The 20,300-nt window shown below is 41.8% G+C and overlaps 1 protein-coding gene across 3 annotated transcripts in view; it reads right to left on the bottom strand.

Annotated features, from left to right (window-relative positions):
* FOXN3 (forkhead box N3) overlaps positions 1 to 19,581 on the bottom strand; it is a 400,340-nt gene extending 380,759 nt beyond the window's left edge. For 2 of the 3 annotated variants that reach the window (XM_047738590.1, XM_047738593.1), the window contains exon 1: positions 19,415 to 19,581. The gene's annotated coding sequence lies outside the window, so the exon portion shown is untranslated. The remainder of the gene's footprint in view (positions 1 to 19,414) is intronic. The other variant, XM_047738594.1, reaches the window with a different exon arrangement.
* Positions 19,582 to 20,300: the final 719 nt, after the last annotated feature.

The raw sequence follows: 20,300 nt of genomic DNA, 5'->3' as shown, positions 1-20,300 counted from the left end.
ATTCAAGAATAATTAACATACATTGTTATATTAGTTTGAGGTGTACAACATACTGATTCAACAATTCTGTACATTTCTCGGTGCTCATCAATATAAGTGTGGTCTTGATCCCCTTTATGTATTTCACCAATCTCCCCACCGACCTCCCCTCTGGCAACCACCAGTTTGTTCTCTGTATTCAAGCCTGGGTTTTTTGGTCTCTTTGTGTTTGTTCATTTGCTTTGCTTCTTAAATTCCACATGGGAATGATAAAGAAGAGGTAATATAGATAGAGATAGAGATACAAATGGAATATTAAATGGCCATAAAAAAGAAAAAGATCTTGACAGTTGTGGCAACGTGGGTGGACCTACAGGGTATGGTGTTAAATGAAATAAGTCAGCCAGAGAAAGACAAATACCCTTCAGGTAGCTCTTATTTGTTGATTTTCTAAATCATGTCTTATCTGCTCATATATCTACTTATTTTTTACCAGGTGACAGATACAGTATATGAAAAACTCTAGTAACAACATGAGGCTCTGAAAGATGTATCTTCCTCCAGAGAGGATTTTAACTTTTGTTTCTGGCAAGCAACTAAGCTAGGGACACTAATCTGAAAATATTTGATTTTTGGCTTCAGTCCCTGTGTGAGTTTTTCTATTTCTGGTTGATCTTGACTCAGGGTTCCAAATGAAAGCCCAGGTTGTTTACTAGGGCTTCTGCTCCTTGGCAGGACTTAAATACAGTTATAATGCCCCCAATCCCATGAGTCTGTTGAAAGCTCTGCCAAGATTTTTAGTCTCTTGGCCACTAATTTTGGAAGTGACAAATGTCTCAAGAAAAAGATCCAAAGCTGTGCTCATCTCTTAGGGCTTTCCTTTCCCTGAATCTTGATTTTATCATTCCACATTGCCTTGATGCCTCTCCAATGCTTCCAAACTGACTTTTTTTTTCTTTTTAATTTTAAGCAGGTTTTCTCAGCAGATAAGCTGGTACGAACAAATCTGACCTACTATTGCTACCTACACTATCACTGTAAGTAAAGTGACTATAATTTATCACATAAACCAGGATGCCTTTGAAAATAAAAGGAGTCATTATACTGAGGCAGTATGCATAAACCAAAACTATTACAAACAAATCAGGATATATGGTCATCTTCAATAATACTGCATGAAGTACTCTGCTTTAAAAATACAAATTAATTTAGGGGCACCTGGGTGGCTCAGTGGGTTAAAGCCTCTGTCTTTGGCTCAGGTCATGATCTCAGGATCCTGGCTGGGATCAAGCCCCGCATTGGGCTCTCTGCTCAGCAGGGAGCCTGCTTCCCACTCTCTCTCTCTCTCTCTCTCTCTCTCTCTCTCTGCTTGTCTGTTCTGCCCACTTGCGATTTCTGTCAAATAAATAAAATCTTAACCAACTGAGCCACCCAGGCATCCCCAAAATAAATAAAATCTTAAAAAAAAAAATAAGCCCCTGCCTTCGGCTCAGGTCATGATCCAAGGCTCCTGGGATTGAGCCTCATATCGGGCTCTCTGCTTGGCAGGAAGTCTGCTTCCCTTCCTCTCTCTCTGCCTACTTGTGATCTCTGTCTAACATATAAATAAAAGCTATATATATATATATATATATATATATATATATATATATATATTTAATTTAATGGGGTGCCTGGATGGCTCAGTCAGTTAAGCGATTTGACTCTTGATTTCTTTTTTCTTTTTTTTTTTAAGATATTTTTTATTTATTTGACAGAGAGAGCGGGGGGGGGGGTGTCACAAGTAGACAGAGAAACAGAGAGAGAGGAGGAAGCAGGCTCCCCGCCAAGCAGAGAGCCCGACGCGGGGCTCGATCCCAGGACCCTAGGATCATGACCTGAGCCGAAGGCAGAGGCCTTAACCCACTGAGCCACCCAGGTGCCCCTGACTCTTGATTTCTGGTCAGGTCATCATCTCAAGGTCATGAGATCGAGTCCCACACTGAGCTCTGAGCTCAGTGGGGTATCTGCTTGAGGATTCTCTCTTCCTCTCCCTCTCTCCTTCTCTCTCTCTCCCTCCCCTGCTCATGTGCTCTCTCTCTCTAAAGATAAATAAATCAATCTTTAATATATATAAGTAAATTAATTTTAAAATCACATCAGCTATATCAAAAATATAGAAGTCTTGCCTTTTCCCTTTGTGACTGAATACTTAGTATTAAGAATAAAAAGGAGCCCTTGCTCGAAGTGGGAAGAGACCCCTGAGTAGCTCACTGCATCAACAGAGGGGATTAGCTATCCTACCCAGTCTGCTAGGTCCTGGGCTGTATATCTCATTAATGTCTTTGGCTGAGACTCAGCATCTCCAAAACAGGAGTTTTAGAAACCTTTCCAAACACAAGAAAAAAAAAAATTCTGAAATTCTCATTTACTGGAGAAGGTTTAGAATTGGGAAGAAAATAGGCACAATTTTAAGAGCCCTGTGCACCCACCCATCTATACTTCATCAATTTTATTAAAAATGCTATACTCTGCTCTCACCTGCCAGAAATTCTGTGCCCTGTTCCACAAATGAAACAACATAAGACATGAAGGCCATGCTGTCTTGGCTATTGGTGGAACCACATTTACCTGCTGGGTCATCTTCTAAAGTGAACTCCTCTGGGTTCAAGCTATTCTCTGCCCAGTGCCAGAGCTAAGCCCAAGGAGGTGCTCAGGCAAATTAAACATGGTCGACACCTAATTATAGACTCGCCACGTCTTGTATTTTGTAGCCTGACCCTTCCTGGAATTTTGAGGATGCTATTCAGGATACCATTTCCTATTCCTCATTTGCATATTTTAGATGGCTTGATTCAAAACAATGTTTTGAAATATAAACAGCTCAACATTTTTCCAAAACACAGGTTTTATTGGCATATAAAGTAATTTGCCACATGCATTGTGCTTGCATCTGAGCAGGTGGATAATAGATTAGTTAGAGTTACTAAGATGTCAGTGTATTTTCCCATCCACAGTGCGGTGCAGTAGAGAAAGAAAACTATGCAATGAAAAGAAAACAAACGATGATTCCAACAGTTTAACTCAAGTCCATATGTCATTCTCATTTACTAAGACCAATAGCAACAGAAAATAAAAATAGAGAATTGAAAACATTGAGCCTAGCAACAAAGTAATGAGTTCAACTCAAGCAGAGAGTGACACCAAGACCAATAAACCAGGGTCCAGTTCAGTTGAGATTATCTGTGGCCCTAGAGAATATTTAAGAGCTACACTCTGTTTGTTGATTTGCTAACTACTTGCCTGGAAAAAGGCTGGCCTCCTTAGGCAAGACCTAAAAGCAAAGGAAAAAGAAGTGAAAAGTCCATGTTAAAGGATTTGAGATTACGCCAAGACTTTATCCTTCCCGTCCTACAAATAAACTAGAACCACCACTGTATCAATCACAAAATCAATTGCAGAAGTCTTTCTCCACTCAAAGCAGTTTATACCCCTTCACCTGACTGGCCCTGGGGCAGGATCTTATCTCGCACCCCTATACCCAGCTACTCCCCAGTCTCTAGCACCCTGCAGACCTCAAAGATATTTCCAGAATGAAGGAATGAATTATCAGAACAACCCAGAAGGTGCCAAGAAGGCTGATATCAAGACATTTCAGAAGAAACAACTGAGATAGATTAGAATGGTCACCCCATGGCAAGGCCACTATTCTGTGTAGTGCCCTCCAAACTTCAGGGGTTTTGGGGTTTTTTCCCTCCAAATTTTTATTTTGATAAATTTCGAGTCTAAGGAGAAAACATGAAGGAATAACGTAATGAGTAAGTCGCAGATCACAACACCACATCCCTAAATATGCTAACAGTCATTTCCTTAGAACAAGAACATTCTCCTTTCATTCAGAGGTTTAATTTCTGTATAGCACACTGTGTGTTCAAAATTGCGTGATAGGGGACATTTTCAAATGTTCAGCACAAAATTCACACCCTCAAGGAAGTTATGATATAGTTGGGGGTTTACACTGGATGAACATGAAATAATTCAGGATAATTAAATCCTAAACGTTGGTGGCACTGATTCTAAGTGAAAAGGGAGCTCAGAGAAGTGAGAAACAGGTGGGTCCACAGTTTCAGAGAGGAAATGCACGGCAGAGACAGGCTGGCTGTTTATTACACCTGTTCTTCTTCCTCTGAGGCTCACATCCAGAATATCTTTCCCAGCAACCCTCCTTGCAGGCAGATACGGCAACCCAACCAAGTATTAGCTAATAACTGGGAAAGGAAGTGGAATGTGCCACATCTAGGACGGCCAGAAAAAAAAAAATCTGTCACTCCTGAGTTTCTACATTCTTTCCCTTTTTTGCTGGTGTGATCCAAATAAGCACAATGACCTTAGGAGCCATTGGTTGAAAATGGCACAGCCGCAGAATGAAAACTCTCTGGCTTCATCAATCACCACCTGAATCAGTGCCAGCCTCCTGTCAGGACATCCACTTTGGATATGTAAGGAATAAACTTTTATTTTTTTGCTTCATTTCACTGTTGGTTTTATTGAAGCAGCTAGTATTATCTCAACAAATACAAGTTAGAGCTTAAAATAGGTGTAGAAAGAGGTCGTATTTTGAAAATGACTGTGCTTTTTTTCTACTGCCTTATGCACACATGATCTTCACCCAAATTACCCAGAGGCAGTCATATGTTCAGGGACTACCGAAGAAGGAATACCAAGAGAAAGAAGGATGGAAGTTCTTTTTCTAGCACTATGGCAAATAAGATACCTGTCCAATCCTTGAAACAACTAAAGATTCTGCACAAAATACTTCCTCAAAATAGTTTGAAATATATGTATGAGCCAACAAGAAAATGAGGCATACTCAGAGCATAACACTTACATCAGCTTTCATCTTGAAGGCATTTAACAAACTGGGAGAACTTGAGCTTCTGTTTTTACAATATAGTAGAGCACAGGGGACACCAAATAAATTTGGTAGCACTAACAGAGCCAGGACTCACCAAGGTACAAAGAACGTATACTAGGAGGTGCTTTGCTATAGACAGGATTCCAAAAGGCAACCAGAATTTCCTGTCTCCAAAATTAGTGTTGCATAGAGGAGAGAAAGTCCTTACTGAAAATCTGTAATCACAAGAGAGCCCTCATATGAGTTTTGAATATGAACTGATGTGATTGATACCCCAAGACTCAAGTTGAAAATTTTAAGTCCTTGCTTTGCAGACTGTTTATGATACTATGCACCTGGCAAAAGCTGGAGAATTTACCTCAATACAAACCTCAAAGAATTACCATTGATAAAGTCTCAAAAAATAATTAGGTCACAGCAAAATAAAACAAAACCCACAAACAAACATGCATAAGGAAACAAAGATCACGAACAACTAGCAGGAACAAGAGATAGTAGAATTGAGCCCACAAAGATTTCAAATTTTAAAATCATGAGACACACAATATAAAATAAGTGTTTAAATAATAGAAAGAAGGGCGCCTGGGTGGCTCAGTGGTTTAAGCCGCTGCCTTCGGCTCAGGTCATGATCTCAGGGTCCTGGGATCGAGTCCCACATCGGGCTCTCTGCTCAGCAGGGAGCCTGCTTCCCTCCGTCTCTCTGCCTGCCTCTCCGTCTACTTGTGATCTCTCTCTGTCAAATAAATAAATAAAATCTTTAAAAAAAATAAATAAATAAATAAATAATAGAAAGAAACAAGTATATAAGCTACAAGCAAGATCAGAAAGATTGACTAGAGAACACTGAAAATACCTAGACTGTAGTACATAAAGATAATATAGAGACTAAAAACATGAAAAAGAAGTTTAAACACAGAGAAGACAAAGAACAAAAGTCTAATACATACTTAATCTGAAATCCAGAAGTAGAAAAGAAGAGTACAGAGCAGGGACAATATTTTGAGACTCTTCCAGAACTGATGAAAAAAATCTAACCCATAAATTCACAAAACCCCAAAAAAACCATACAAAATAAATACATAAAAGAGAAATGCACATATAGATACTTTATAATAAAATTGCAGAATACCAAAGACAAAAAAATATCTAAGAGCAGCCATAAAGTACTATTGAATAAAGAATACCCTTCAATGACAAGTGACAATTAGATTTAGTATTGACTTCTCAGTGGAAGAAACCAGAAAACAACAGAATATCTCTAATGTGTTGACAGAAAAAATAACTAGAATTCTACACATAGCAAACATAGGTTTTATACCTAGCAAAACTATATTTTTAGAAAGCAGGAAAAAAATACAACTTTGCAACAAACAATAACTGAATAGTTTTCCCTTAACTGATTCTGACTAAATGAAATCTAAGAAGAGAAGTACTCTAGTAAGGTACGACTGGGGGCAGAGGAAGAAATTATAAGCAAAGAAAGTAGTAAATATGTGGGTAAATCTGAACAAAAATTACTATTTTTAAAAGGATAACAGCAATGTTCTAACATGTGAAGTTAAAAAAAACATAACACACACCTGAAACACTGAGCAAAAATGGGACCTAATTTGGGGAAGAGAGGAGCAGTGACTGGAGCATAGGTTGCCTAAGATCCTTTCACTGCTTGGGAGGAAAGAAAAGATATGAATTAGTTTTAGACCTTGATGAGTTTACATGCCAAAACTTCCAGAGAACCACTAAAAGAATAATAATAGTGTAAAACTTCTAAACTCTATAGAAAAATATATAAAATAAGAAAGGAATGCTCATCAATTCAAAAGGTGGAAAGGAACGAAAGAAAAAGAAACATAGAAGAGGCAGGACGAATGGAGTGGATAAAATAACATGAAAAATAAGTTGAAATACATCCATAATTACAATAAATATAAACATAACATATTTCAGTTTAAAGATATTTACAGACTGCCTAAAAACAATATCTACCTATATGTCACATATAAAAGATACATCCAAAATACTACGATACAAAGAGTTTGAAAAAACAAAGGATAGAAAATCAAGTAGCAAAAATTAATAAAGAAGAAACTGCTATGTCCCACGGTTGTCTAGTGTTGCCACATGAACAGTAGACAAAATATGCTTGAAGACAAAAAACAGCATAAGCATTAAAGTACATTCCTTCATGATAATAAAAGATTCAATTCTCCTAGATGACAGAAGAAGTCTAAATATATACACAAATAATGTAACTTGAAAATGTATCAAGAAAAGTGGTAACAGTGAGAAATTAATACACTTCTCTCAATTAAAAATAGATCAGCAGGGCGCCTGGGTGGCTCAGTGGGTTAAAGCCTCTGCCTTCGACTCGGGTCATGATCTCAGGGTCCTGGGATCGAGCCCCGCATCGGGCTCTCTGCTCAGCGGGGAGCCTGCTTCCTCCTCTCTCTCTCTGCCTGCCTCTCTGCCTACTTGTGATCTCTGTCAAATAAATAAAATCTTAAAAAAAAAAAAAATAGGGGCGCCTGGGTGGCTCAGTGGGTTAGGCCGCTGCCTTCGGCTCAGGTCATGATCTCAGGGTCCTGGGATCGAGTCCCGCATCGGGCTCTCTGCTCAGCGGGGAGCCTGCTTCCCTCTCTCTCTCTCTCTCTCTCTCTCTGCCTGCCTCTCTGTCTACTTGTGGTCTCTCTCTGTCAGATACACAAATAAAATCTTTAAAAAAAAAATAGATCAGCAAAGTACTGATAAAAATAGTTAAGATTTAAAAACTAGGTTAACAAGCTTGACTTAATGTTCCATAATTGACATCATAAGACTGTGTTCTATGACAAAAATGCAACTGTTAGAAATCAATAATTAAAAAATAACTTGAAAGATACAAAACACTTTTAAATAACCCATAGAACAAAGAAAAAGTCATAATAAATTTAGAAGTTAATTAGAACTGAACAGTGAAAATTTTACAAACTATCACTCCTGAGATAGTACTAACTCAGTACTTAGAAGGTCATTTATAGTATATTTTTGTATTAGAAAAGAAAACTTCAGGGGTACCTGACTGGCTCAGTTGGAAGAGGTTGTATCTCTCAATCTCAGGGTCATGAGTTCGAGCCCCACGTTTGGTATAGAGATTACCTTAAAATAAAATCTTTAAAATTAAAAAATAGAAAACTTCAAAAGCTGCCATCTCGGGAAGTTAAAAAAATAATAAACACAAAAGTGTAAAAGCAATAAAGATACAAGCAGAAAGTAAAGAGAAAGAGATACTACAGAGAAGACCTAAGAAACTAAACGTTTTTAGGAAAACACTAGATGAAAGGCAAATAGGAACTTCACAAACAAAGAAACATACATGACCGATAAACTTATGAAAAGGTACTCAAACTTATCCATAACCCAACAATTTAAATAATAATGAGATTATTTCACACTTATTATACTAGCAAAGCTTTTAAAGTCTAACAATAACAAATGTCTTGAGAACATGAAACAACAGAAAAACACATTCACTACTAGTGGGAATGTAAATTGGCACAGGCACCTTTGAAACCAATTTGCATTCAGATGCTGATATCCTATGACCAGAAATTCCTTATCTAGACAATTACCATAATGCAGAGGCTTTCCGTTTTTTGGTTCCCATTTATAAGAAACATATTTTAAACCATGAGATAGCACACACACACACACACACACACACACACACACATCTATGATGTTTCCATTTATATGAAAGGAGGCAAAACGAAACTATATGTAGTTTGGGGCTAAAAAAATAAAAAGTATGTAACAAAACTATAAAGAAAAACAAGGACACAAACCAGACAGAAACCTCACACACCTACTCACATCCCAGAAGCTAGAATTTCACCGTTCTTAGCTACAAGCGGGAGCAAGGGACACAGGTGGGAAATTGGTAGACTCTGCCACAGGCAGAAATTCCACAGCCTTGAAAGTCACGCTTTGTCCTGGGACAGGATTTTCCACCATTTACCAGGAATCTGGAGGACCCAACTCAAAGAATCTACTGGAAGACAGTGGAAGATCCTACTTTCACCCAGCAGGGACCCGGAAGTCTCTAATCTCCAGGCCTTGATGGTGCAAGGACGAGGCGGTGAAGGGGAAGCTCAAGAAGAATCCACCCCTTTCTGGGTCCCAATAATTATGCGAAAGAAATAGGAGAGAAGAAAAGAGGATAGCAGAGTGGCCTACTCCTGGGTGACTCGGCCTCCTGACTAGAGAAAGTCCACTGGGTGGAGAGGGATGTCCTTGCCCCCATCTTCCTGCACCACGTGGAGCCCTGAGAAGAGACGGCCTGCACCAGTGTGGGGCACAGCTTCATCAGCCCAGTGCCACCGTGTGCTCAGGCAGAGGGAGCAGGGAGGTGAGGAGTTGGGGTGGGAGGAGGAGGAGGCTGAGCTAAGAACCACACACTCACCTTGAGCTGGCTGTAGCCACAGGAAGGGACCCCTTGCCAAGACCATCAGACCGGTAGGCTGATGGAGGATATGGCTAAAACTCAGAGTTTGCTGCTCTTGGGAGCTGAGGTGGGACTGGGTCAGCAGGGAGTATCACAGTGAGGTTTTTTAAATTAAATAAAAGAATAAAATAAAAGAGGGGTGCCTGGGTGGCTCAGTGGATTGAGCCACTGCCTTTGGCTCGGGTCGTGATCTTGGGATCCTGGGATGGAGCCCCATGTTGGGCTCTCTGCTCGCTGGGGAGCCTGCTTCCCTCTCTCTCTCTCTCTGCCTATTTGTGATCTCTCTCTGTCAAATGAATAAATAAAATCTTTAAAAATAAATAAATAAAAATTTTTTTAAAAAGAATAAACTAAAAGAGAATGGAGGAGATCAGAGTGCTTGGGGTGTAGCAAGAAAAATACTATCTTTTGTATGGTCCATCCATGTATACAATGTCCATATGTGCTTACTAGGGTCTCCTGACAATGTATCTGTATCTTTTTTTAAAAAAAGATTTATTTTGGGGCACCTGGGTGGCTCAGTGGGTTAAAGCCTCTGCCTTCGGCTCAGGTCATGATCCCGGGGTTCTGGGATCGAGCCCCGCATCGGGCTCTCCTCTCAGCAGGGAGCCTGCTTCCTCCTCTCTCTCTGCCTGCCTCCCTGACTACTTGTGACCTCTCTCTCTGTCAAATAAATTAAAAAAATATATATATATCTTTAAAAAAAAAAAAAGATTTATTTATATGAGGGGGAGGGAGGTGAGGGACGGGCAGAAGACAGGGAAAGAGAGAACCTCAAGCAGACTCCCTATTGAGTGTAGAGCCTGATGTGGGGCTTGATCCTACAACCCTGAGATTATGACCTGAGCCCAAACCAAGAGTTGGATGCTTAACAGATGAGCCACCCAGGCGCTCTGACAATGTCTCTATATCTTACTGTGGGTCTTTGAAAACCGCTGGATTGGATTACATGTAGTCAGAGTCACAGGCTTCAACTGCTAGTATAAAATAAGCAGCACCAGTGGGCAAGAGGCCCAGTGCCCAGGAACAGAGGTCACCCCACCTAAGGAGCCTGAACCTGCTCATCCTCGGGAAGAAATACAAGGAAGAAGCATGCTTGACACTTCTTCCCACACACACACACTCCCTCACAGGCAAAGGATCGGGGACAGCATGAGCAAATGGGCATTATTCTTCTAGGAAGACTAAGAATTACTGTAAGGGACTGTTTGGATTATCTGACCACACTAAGTTTAAAAATACACGGGATCAGAAGTTCTTGTTCTTTTTCCTGCTCATCAGCAGGTGCGCACCAGGGAAGAAGGTTCGCTGTAGGGAAAAAATGAGTAAATTGCACTTTCTCTATACACTGGAATTGCAGGATGGCTGAAACTGCCGTCTTCCCAACATGTGAGCAGAGGAAGAAGGCAGCTGTGGTCAGGGGATCATAAGGACTAGGAACGATGTAAACAAAGGCAGTGGAGCTGGAAGGAGCAGGCCAAGTCTGGAGACCAGTTCTAGGAACATTGCCTGAGCCCTAATGGGTAAGGCCAGATCACAGAAGCTCTTGCCGGACAGAGGAAGAAAGGCTGGGTAAGGTGAGCCACAGCAAGTCACCACAGGTTCTCAGGCGCTGAGGGACACAACACAATACAAATTGCTATGGTAAGCTGCAGCTACGGGCCAGGCTCTGGGCCATGCGCTTCTCAGGGATTCTATGATTAACCTTCACAATAATCCATTCAGGATTTCCACATTACTGAGTCTTCTTTGCATATCACTGGGTCTTAGGTCAAGGTCGCACACAGCTCTCAGTGGGAGAGGCCCTTCCAGAGTGTTTTGTGGGGAGACAAGTCTTCAGGACTACAGAGGAAGGAAAGGGACCAGGAGGTGGACAGAGGCCCTTCGAGGTGACCCACAGTCTCCCTGGCATTAGGCACTGGCCCTCAGGACAAGGAGATGAATAAAAGGTAGATTTCCAAGAAAGCAGCAAGCAGCTCTGGTGATAAATGAGCTACATGGATGGAAAACAAGGAGGTGTCCAAGTTTTCCAACCTGGGAAACAGGATAATGGTGGCTAGAGAGAAAAACAACAAAACGAATGCCCTGATTGAACATTTCTGCCTGAATGCTGAGACTCCGTCCGAACTGGCTTGCCTTCTCTTGTTCCCATTTGTCTGGACGAAAAACCACTCTCCCAGGGTCTTCATTCATTTTCAAGTTCAGAGGATTATTAAAAATGATTCTTGGGGCGCCTGGGTGGCTCAGTGGGTTGAGCCTCTGCCTTCGGCTCAGGTCGTGATCCTGGGGTCCTGGGATCGAGCCCCGCGTCGGGCTCTCTGCTCCGCGGGGAGCCTGCTTCCCTTCGTCTCTCTCTCTCTGCCTGCCTCTCTGCCTACTTGTGATCTCTGTCTGTCAAATAAATAAATAAAATCTTTAAAAAAAAAAAATGATTCTTCTCCTAAAACGTCTACATTTCTGACCCTGTGGAAAGATCTAGAGCGTAGAGTGGTCGCAGGAGCTGCTGATGCTCTGGCCACTTCCCTTTTGGGCCTGACGTCCTAGTGCCCGCCAGCCCAACCTTCCACGGCTGCTACCTGCACGAACAAGTGCCCATGAACTTTCTGTGGCTGGAGACTGTCCAGCCAGCCTGCAAGGAGCAGAGCTCTGGGCTTAGGTGAGGATGTCAAAGTGATTCCACTCCACTCGGTCTGTATCAACCCACGCGGGGTTTGTATGACTTGGGGGTAGCAGAGTCCCAAGAAGGAGATACCAGACAGCCTGCTCATGGGACAAGTTAAGCCCCGTTTTTTATTCCAAAAATAAAGGAGATATCATTGTATTTGCACCTCTGAGTCTGTTGGGCAGCCCTGTGAATTACAAAAGCGAACACTAAATAGGAAATCCATTTCTGCAGAAGTCACAATGGAAAGATGCAGTGTAATGTAGGGGTAATTCAGGAAAGTCATATCCCTTTCTTTTACCAAGTAGGTGAATGCGCTCAGAGGTAGATGAAGGAAAATTCAAAAGATGAAGAGAATTTAAGAAAGACAGTCTCTGACAAGGAAACTAAAAAGTTCCTTGCATTCCTACTGGTCAGATGTGGGAACACAGAATGTCAAGAAGCAAAACCCTATTTCTTGCCAAAGTTCCATCAAATATCCCCTACCCCACCCTGTGATATTTCCCAGGAGGAGATTCCATTTTGAGCATGGAAGGGGAAGTCATCAACCCTGGAACAGAAACAGATGAACAGTTCAGAGGTAGCCACTGGGGTGGAAAAAACACCTGGAATTTGGGAGTCAGGAGAACTGGTCGGCTACCAATGAGTATGTGGCCCTAGGAACACAGGGCTCAGTTTCTTCATCTGTAAAATGGGACATTAATGCATATTTATCATTACTTAGTAGTAACAGTGGTAGTGGTATATGAATACTAGGATATTATAAGAATCAATTAAAGTCATATTGGGGAGGCACCTTTTAAAAAAAAATTATTTATTTATTTGAGAAAGGGAGAGAGAGAGCATGTAGAGAGCCTGTGCATGAGCAGGGGGAGGGGCAGAGGGAGAAGGAAAGGGGCAGGGCTCCATCCCAGGGCGCTGAGATGAAGACCTGTGCAGAAGTCAGACACCCACCCCACTGAGCCACCCAGGCGCCCTGGGGAGGCGCCTTTTAAAAGACACCTCTTGCGGCGCCTAGGTGGCTCAGTGGGTTAAGCCGCTGCCTTCGGCTCAGGTCATGATCCCAGGTCCTGGGTTCGAGCCCCACGTCGGGCTTTCTGCTCAGCAGGGAGCCTGCTTCCTCCTCTCTCTCTGCCTGCCTCTCTGCCTACTTGTGATTTCTCTCTGCCAAATAAATAAATAAAATCTTTTAAAAAAAATAAATAAATAAAAATAAAAATAAAAGACACCTCTTTACTAGTGTGGTTTTATTTTTCCTATTACCCAATACAGCCAAATTTACCCAAGAGCAAGTTATTTCTTTTTCAAGAGACCACTATAAATGCTAAATCGAGTCCCACGAAACAAAATGACTACTTTAATTTAGAGATCTGTATTAACTCGTCATTAAACGGCAATTGTTTTAAAGGCTCCGAAAATGTTCAGTTAGACAAATCAGAAAATGTCAGGGTGTGAAGAGATACCTGAGATTATCTGAAATCTAACCTTCTATAATATACTAACATCCCCTCTTCAAGGAGAACTTGTTATGATCCGAATCCTAAGAAAGGTACCTAGCCCACAGTCCGCGTAACCTCTGATGTCCTATGTTAGCATTTCTGCCAGATCCCAGTAACTGGACCGCATCCTTGAGCTCAAAACCAGAAGTCCCCAAGAACATAAAAGTTTAAATGCTAACTCAAGAGAAATCACTGGTCTATTTTCATGAATATGCCTTGGGACAGTTCCACTGGTTTTCTGCGTACACACTCATTCTTCTTTGAAATGCAGTGGGAGGAGGAATAAGATAGCTTTAAACAGCCTACGCATGAAAAGCTTTCTTCTACACAATTCAACAAATAAAAGTTACCCACAATCATTTTCTCTCCATCCACTACCACAGCCAACTATTTTGTGCTTGTACTAGTTTCATCTTTGTAGTGGAAATATTTTCTTTAAAAAAAAAAAAAAAGTTCCCTGGTGTGCCTGGCTGGTTCAGTGAGTAGAGCCTGGGACGCTTGATCTCAGGGGTGTGAGTTCAAACCCCACCATGACTGTGGAGCCTACTTAAAAAAAAAAAAAAAAAAGAAAGAAAAGAAAAGAAACAAAGAAAAGATAAAGAAAGAATTCTGGCCCAAGTTGCTGGAAAACCTGCAACTTCTCTAATCAGAACACCAATTATTCTAATTGTCATTTCCAACCCCATGCAGGTAACAGGAATGGCCTGGCGGCAGTAATGGGAGAACGTAGAGAGGAGGAGTCTGTCCTTTCTACTTCTACAAACACCCATACTGTGCATCCCCCAGGAAATGATGCAGGGAGGATGGCTGTGGCCACAGGAAGCAGGATGCACTACTGTCTGCCCGAAGGGTGCCCTGATTTCTCCTCACTTCCATAACCATGTGGATGTGTATCAAGGGTCATGAAAACCCAGAGCGGAACTGAAGGGGGCTTTCTCTGTCCACCACCCCTAGAAATCTTCATATGCGTAGCTCTGGGATGTAAGCGAGAACTGAGCCCAGCCCAACATTGCCATCTCAGTCAATTGTACAAGAAAGGAGATAACGCAAATATATTTGATGATATTCAAATATCATCTGTGTGTTATCATTTTACTCAACACTCAAAACACGACTGAGTCTGCCAAATGGATTATATAGCTTGGCAAACCTTCATTTCATGAGCGACACTTAATATGAAATAATTTTCACTGACAAATAGAATACCAGTGATATAACAAATCCCAAGGTAACAAAAGAATAAACCCACGTATTCTGGAATAATCATAGCCAAGGTCTCTCAAATACCTCTGTGCGATGTTGCCGTAACTTACAGGGAAAGGGGGTCCTGGTTTGTAAATAACCCTTAAAGACATCCTTTCCCTTCCCTTATCAGAGACTGGTCCAGGGCTTTGCCATATTTATGGCCAGCCGAATCATCTGCTAGACACAGGCTGGCTTATTGAAGTACCTTGTAGTACGTGCCTTTTTCCTATTCACTCTGAACACGAGCGCCTCTTAAATTGTCAAGGCAGAAGTTCTCTCGCCAGCTAAGAGGTTCCACGGCTCTGCAAGCCATTCCCTTGGGCCTTCTTTGGAGAATATTTTGGACATTTTAAAAGCAGTGATTTTCAAACTGTTTCACAGAGGCAGTAGGGTTCTAGGGTGAGCCCCAGGCACAGCCCAGGGGAAGACATCAGGCTCTGGGCTCCCGACTCTTGGTTCCCCCCAAGCAGCTCTGTTCCTATTCAGCTCATGTATTAGGGTCTTGCATAAGATTCTATTCGGTGCTAAATATAAAACAAAAATGATGTCTTCAAAAATGTGTGAAAACCATTGCAACGAACCATTCCCTCCCTCCGACACTCTTACGCATCCTCCCAGGGTTGTTTCCGTCAAATGTAGGTTTCCGTACTTATTTTCCTTTAAAGCACCCTTGGTTTCTCTTCCAGAATTGGAAACATGCACAAATTAAAACAACCGAATGCGTTTATTTACAATATCCAAAAAGTAATCCAGAGTTTTGCACAAAAAAATCTTTTCAACGTTAAGATCTGTTTTTCTCACATGGATTGTACACTGGATTTAGCACACACACACCCATTTCTGACTCTCCCCCTACACCAATCTTTTGCCATCAGCAGAGGAGGCACAGACCTGACATTCAGTCTTTTTGAATTTTCTTCTGATAAGCAAAGAAAAGAAGGAAGCTACATCTCTCCCTTTACCTCTCCATGAAACTGGCATTTAGTTGGTATTCGGGATTATTAGAAATTTGGCATAGCCATCCAAAAATGCCAGCTTCAGGAAGTATGTGTGTATCTGACAACTGAAAACGAATTAGAATATTATTGAACATCTTGTTCATTTGTATCGGTAAAATAAGTTGTACGCAGTAGAATAATGACCAATTTTTCTAATCCCAGAGTCAAAAATAAATAAACAGAAATGCCAAAGATTTGGAGTAGCTTTAGAAATTTTGAGCAAAGTATCTGACAGACAATGGAGAAGGCAGGCAGATTCTAGAAACCAACAAATCCCATTCATTTCCTTTGGTTTGTAAAAACAAGCAACTGACTTGCTTCCTGCCAATGACCATACTTATAGATAAGAAAGCTCCCTGCAGGAAATTCTTTGCTAAAAGAGAACGTTGTGTCATTAAACACAATCTTTTTCACCAAATCCCAATCAGTTAAATATCTGACAACATGGGATCATGAAATGTATATGCTGAATCAACCCAACAGGTGATTGTTGTATCGCTGTATTTCTTCTAAAGCCCATACTCCTATGGCATGGGGAAGGATGTTACATAAACATTAAAATACAGTCAGGATTCTTTCCACTTTCTCTCTTCCCCCATGCAATCAGTTCATTAAAAACAAAGAAAATTTGCTCCTTTTTAAAAAGATCAAAATGTTAATTAAGTAAGATTTAAAACTGACCAGTTTCAATTAAGATAAAGCAAGACAATGCTATGAATCATGACTGGAAGGAAGATATCACTAAATGAATATCAAGAATTTAGAATTTAAAGACTACCACTGCCCAGATTAGAGAAACGTAAGAAACACATTGGCCATGATATTTACATGCGTCCATGTTGACCGTCCAAGTCAAAATCAAGGAGAAGGCCTCCTTGGTTATTTTTCACTCAGCAAAGTGAAAAGGAGGACGGTCTCCAGGCTTTTCTCCCTTTTTCCCCCCCTCCTCACTGAAACCATTACCAAGATAGTGAAAATAGTCGCAACTCTGAATTTGAAAACTTAAAACTACACGCACACTCCTCATCCACAGAGAGGAAACTTCTCTAAGTTAATCAGATACTAACCTCAGTTTTCTAACAGTTTAGCTCTGTTTAGTGGGAGTTTTTCTCTCCCCACTGGGCTATTGAGAACAACGTCCCCTGTACTTTGCAAAGCCCCAGACAGTCAGTGGATTTATCCCCACTCACGCAGCCTTAGTCCAGGGCTCCAAAATGCCAGTCTTTGAATTCAATTGCTACAGTTCAACTTTGAACCGTCTTGCAAAGAGTCTCTTCATTATACCTTCCCCAAATGACTCTTCATCTATGGGCAACACTCCAGTCTTTACTGCCCTAAAAAGAGCTTCGTCCTAACGGTAGGACCTACAAATTAAGTTTGATTCCACAATTAAGGGCTCAAATAAGGGCTCAAAAACCTTCTTCGCCCTTCCTTATACAACTCAGAGGTAGCCAACTGCTAAGTAAGCACGTGTGCTCATCCTTGCTTTAACATCTTTTCCCCCTCACATATTTTTAATAAAATACAGTTATGAAATCCAGGACACTGCATTTTTGGTTGTTGTAAAATGACCTTGATTTGACAGGCACAGTCTCGGGTTTCAGCAGATGCTGTGGGAAAGCTTACAGAAGCCAACATGTTCTCCAGGCATCTGTGATGACATGCAGGTTTTTTTTTTTTTTTTTAAGTGGTGGTTATGGTAGCGTATGTGTGTTGGGGGGGGTTACTATTCTCGGTTTCCATGACAACCATGTCTCCACTCATCGGTTATTAGATACCATCCACTTCCTGTGTCTAAATTTTTAAGCCAATCAGAAAAGTGTTTATACATTTAACAACTTCTGAGATACTTCTTCATTAACTGAAGTGCTTTAAGGCTCACATGAAGAAGTCCACAGGTCTTATATATTTTTTGGTCTTACAGACACAGAATTCCACAATATTTATTAATTTCTGTTCTTAAGAGGTGAAGAATGGCCCTATTCTTGGATGCGAAATGCATTCTCCCCAAACAGATGCCACAACTTCCTATCACGGTGTGCAAGCTGATTGTGATTGTTGGCTCTTCAGTGCCTTTCTCTTTCACTGTTGCAGACTTAAATTCAGTGCGTGGAACATATTAATGCATAGGGCACTTAAATGATCAAAGTAAAGATCCAGCAAGACGCCCGTCTGCTGATGGGGCTGTTTAAATATTCAGGTCAAAAACCGCCTATGAAAAATTATTCTAAGTTGAACAACTTTGCATCGTACAGCTCCCAAGGAGAAATCATGGAGAATGTATTGTAAAGTGATATGTCTATAAATGTAAGCTAGTAGCTGACGTCTGCAAAGAAATTTGTCACCAAAATGGCCTACTTTATCCAGATAGAAACAACAACGAAAAATTAAACATAAAGATTCTCACGAGCAAACTGCACCCGAAACTAAAAGGCAGTCTTGCAGGAATCTGCGCACCAGAGGGCAAATCTGAAAATTACAGCAGGATTTTAAAAGAAGGTTTGGGGTGGCTGTTTTCCTAAGTCTCAATCTAGCTGACCAATCAGTGTGAGAGTTTAAGTGGTTTGTAGGCATCTGTGCAGTCCTTGGCTCTGCACTCGGAGCTGCTCTCCCCTCTCTAAGGCAGAGCTGGCGATCAATGAAAAACAGGGAACAAAAGGAATATAACAGGACGTCTTCCTTAGCTAAGGAAAATGATTTCCTTTTTCCTCAATGAGCCAGGAGCACCCTACCTACACGAGCACCACATGGGAACTCCCAGCCGACCAGTCCACAAGACGCACATTTTTACATTTGCAGTGTGTCCCAACTGCTACCAAATGTGTCACCTTAAGCACATCATGTGACAGAGGGCTCCCAGAGCCCCACCGACTGAAACTAATAAATTAAGTAAATTAATAATCCACAATTAAAAGCTGCCCAGAAAGCCTGCCTTTCCCTTCCCCAAATGCCATCCCAGGAGTATAAACAAAGCATGAAAAATAGTCTCCTCAGCCTCCCAGCCAGTAATCATGGTTTTTCTCCTCAAAACAACGCTTCTCCAAAAAGAGAAATATTCTCGCTGCCCTCAAAGGAAACTCTCATCTGTAGATGTCATATTAGGATAACCGGCTACAGTGTTGGAAAAGAGGCTGAAAACTGCCCACAGATCTGACACTGCTTATAATTGATAGCAAAACAGTTGCGACAGCAATGCTGTAAACTCTGCCCGAGCCAAACTCCACATTTAACACGTTAGTTCCTTGAAAATAAAAGTAATGCCTGGGGAGCCCACAAAAGTAAAGCCCTAGGAAGTAATTAACAGAATTACATCCATTATTTGACAATTTTTGAAATTATTCATTTGTCTGCTATTTTAAAAGAAACATTTTTTAAACGGCTATTCACAAATTCCTGAGAAACTTTTTTTTTTTTTTTAATGAACTTACTTTTGAGCCAAAACTAATGAAAATATTCAACTTGCTATCCCTGGATCTTTCCCATTCGGGCTGCAGGCTATAAATCAATCTGAAACCAGGTGGAAATACGGGGGCGGACACCTTAAAAAAATCAAAGGGTGCCCCAAAATGCAGCAGCCAGAACAGTGAGGGCTTCTCGTGACAATGCTGAGCCAGAGCAGAAGCTCAGGAGGCAGGAAATGAGCCCCATTTTCGTTACCTTCGATCGCCGGCCCCCCCACCGCTGCTTCTCGCGGCCGCATTGGGGGGCTGCGGCGGCGCTGGACTCGCCGGTGGCCCCGCCGCCGGGTCGCGCCGTCTCCCGGCCGAGCTGCAGCCGATCGCGGCCGGAACCCCGGCTCCAGCCCCGGCGCCCGCCCGGGGTCGGCGGCGCGGCTCCCACCCGGGCCCGGAGCCCCGCTGGGTCCTAGTGCGCGCCGCGCGCCAGCCCGCCCGCCCGCGGCCCGGTCTGCAGCCCGCACGTCCGGCAGGCAGCATCGGGAGCGCCGGCAGTCCCCGGCGAAACACAACAACCCGTCGGTTCCTTTCAAAACCGGACACCGTGTGCGCGGATGAACGGGCGCTCGGTGTCAAATCCTAGCATAAGATGTTAAAAGAAACACGCTGGCTACAAGTGAGGGGAGGCGGATGTTGGTGTCTATCGCAGCCCAGGGCAGTGACTGGTTTCCGCACGTTTGCCTGGTGCACTTGGGATTCGGTACCTTCACAGATGGTTAAGAGACAGTGTGGGGATCCACAGAGACAGATTTCAAAAATATAAGGCAAAAGAGAAAAAAAAAAAAAAGATTGAAAATTGGTGTGTTATAACAGTATTTTACAGTCTTCCAATTTTTTGTGTTCTAACAGGTCCCCCTTGCATTTTGCTTTCTGTTACTTTATTGTATGCTATTTTAAATAACAAAGGCCCATATGGCTCAACACGTAGTCGTTTGATTTCCAAAAGACCTCAAAAATTGCATCAAAATATGCACTCATGTATCTCCTAAGAAATCAATGAGAATGAATTAATGGTGGCATATGGTGTGCCTCATAAAGAAAACTTAATTACAAATTAAAACAAATGTGAAAATTCACAAATTCAGTAA

Source organism: Lutra lutra, chromosome 7 (genome assembly GCF_902655055.1).
Source record: "Lutra lutra chromosome 7, mLutLut1.2, whole genome shotgun sequence".
Taxonomy (NCBI): Eukaryota; Metazoa; Chordata; class Mammalia; order Carnivora; family Mustelidae; genus Lutra; species Lutra lutra.
This window is presented reverse-complemented; position numbering and strand designations above follow the sequence as displayed.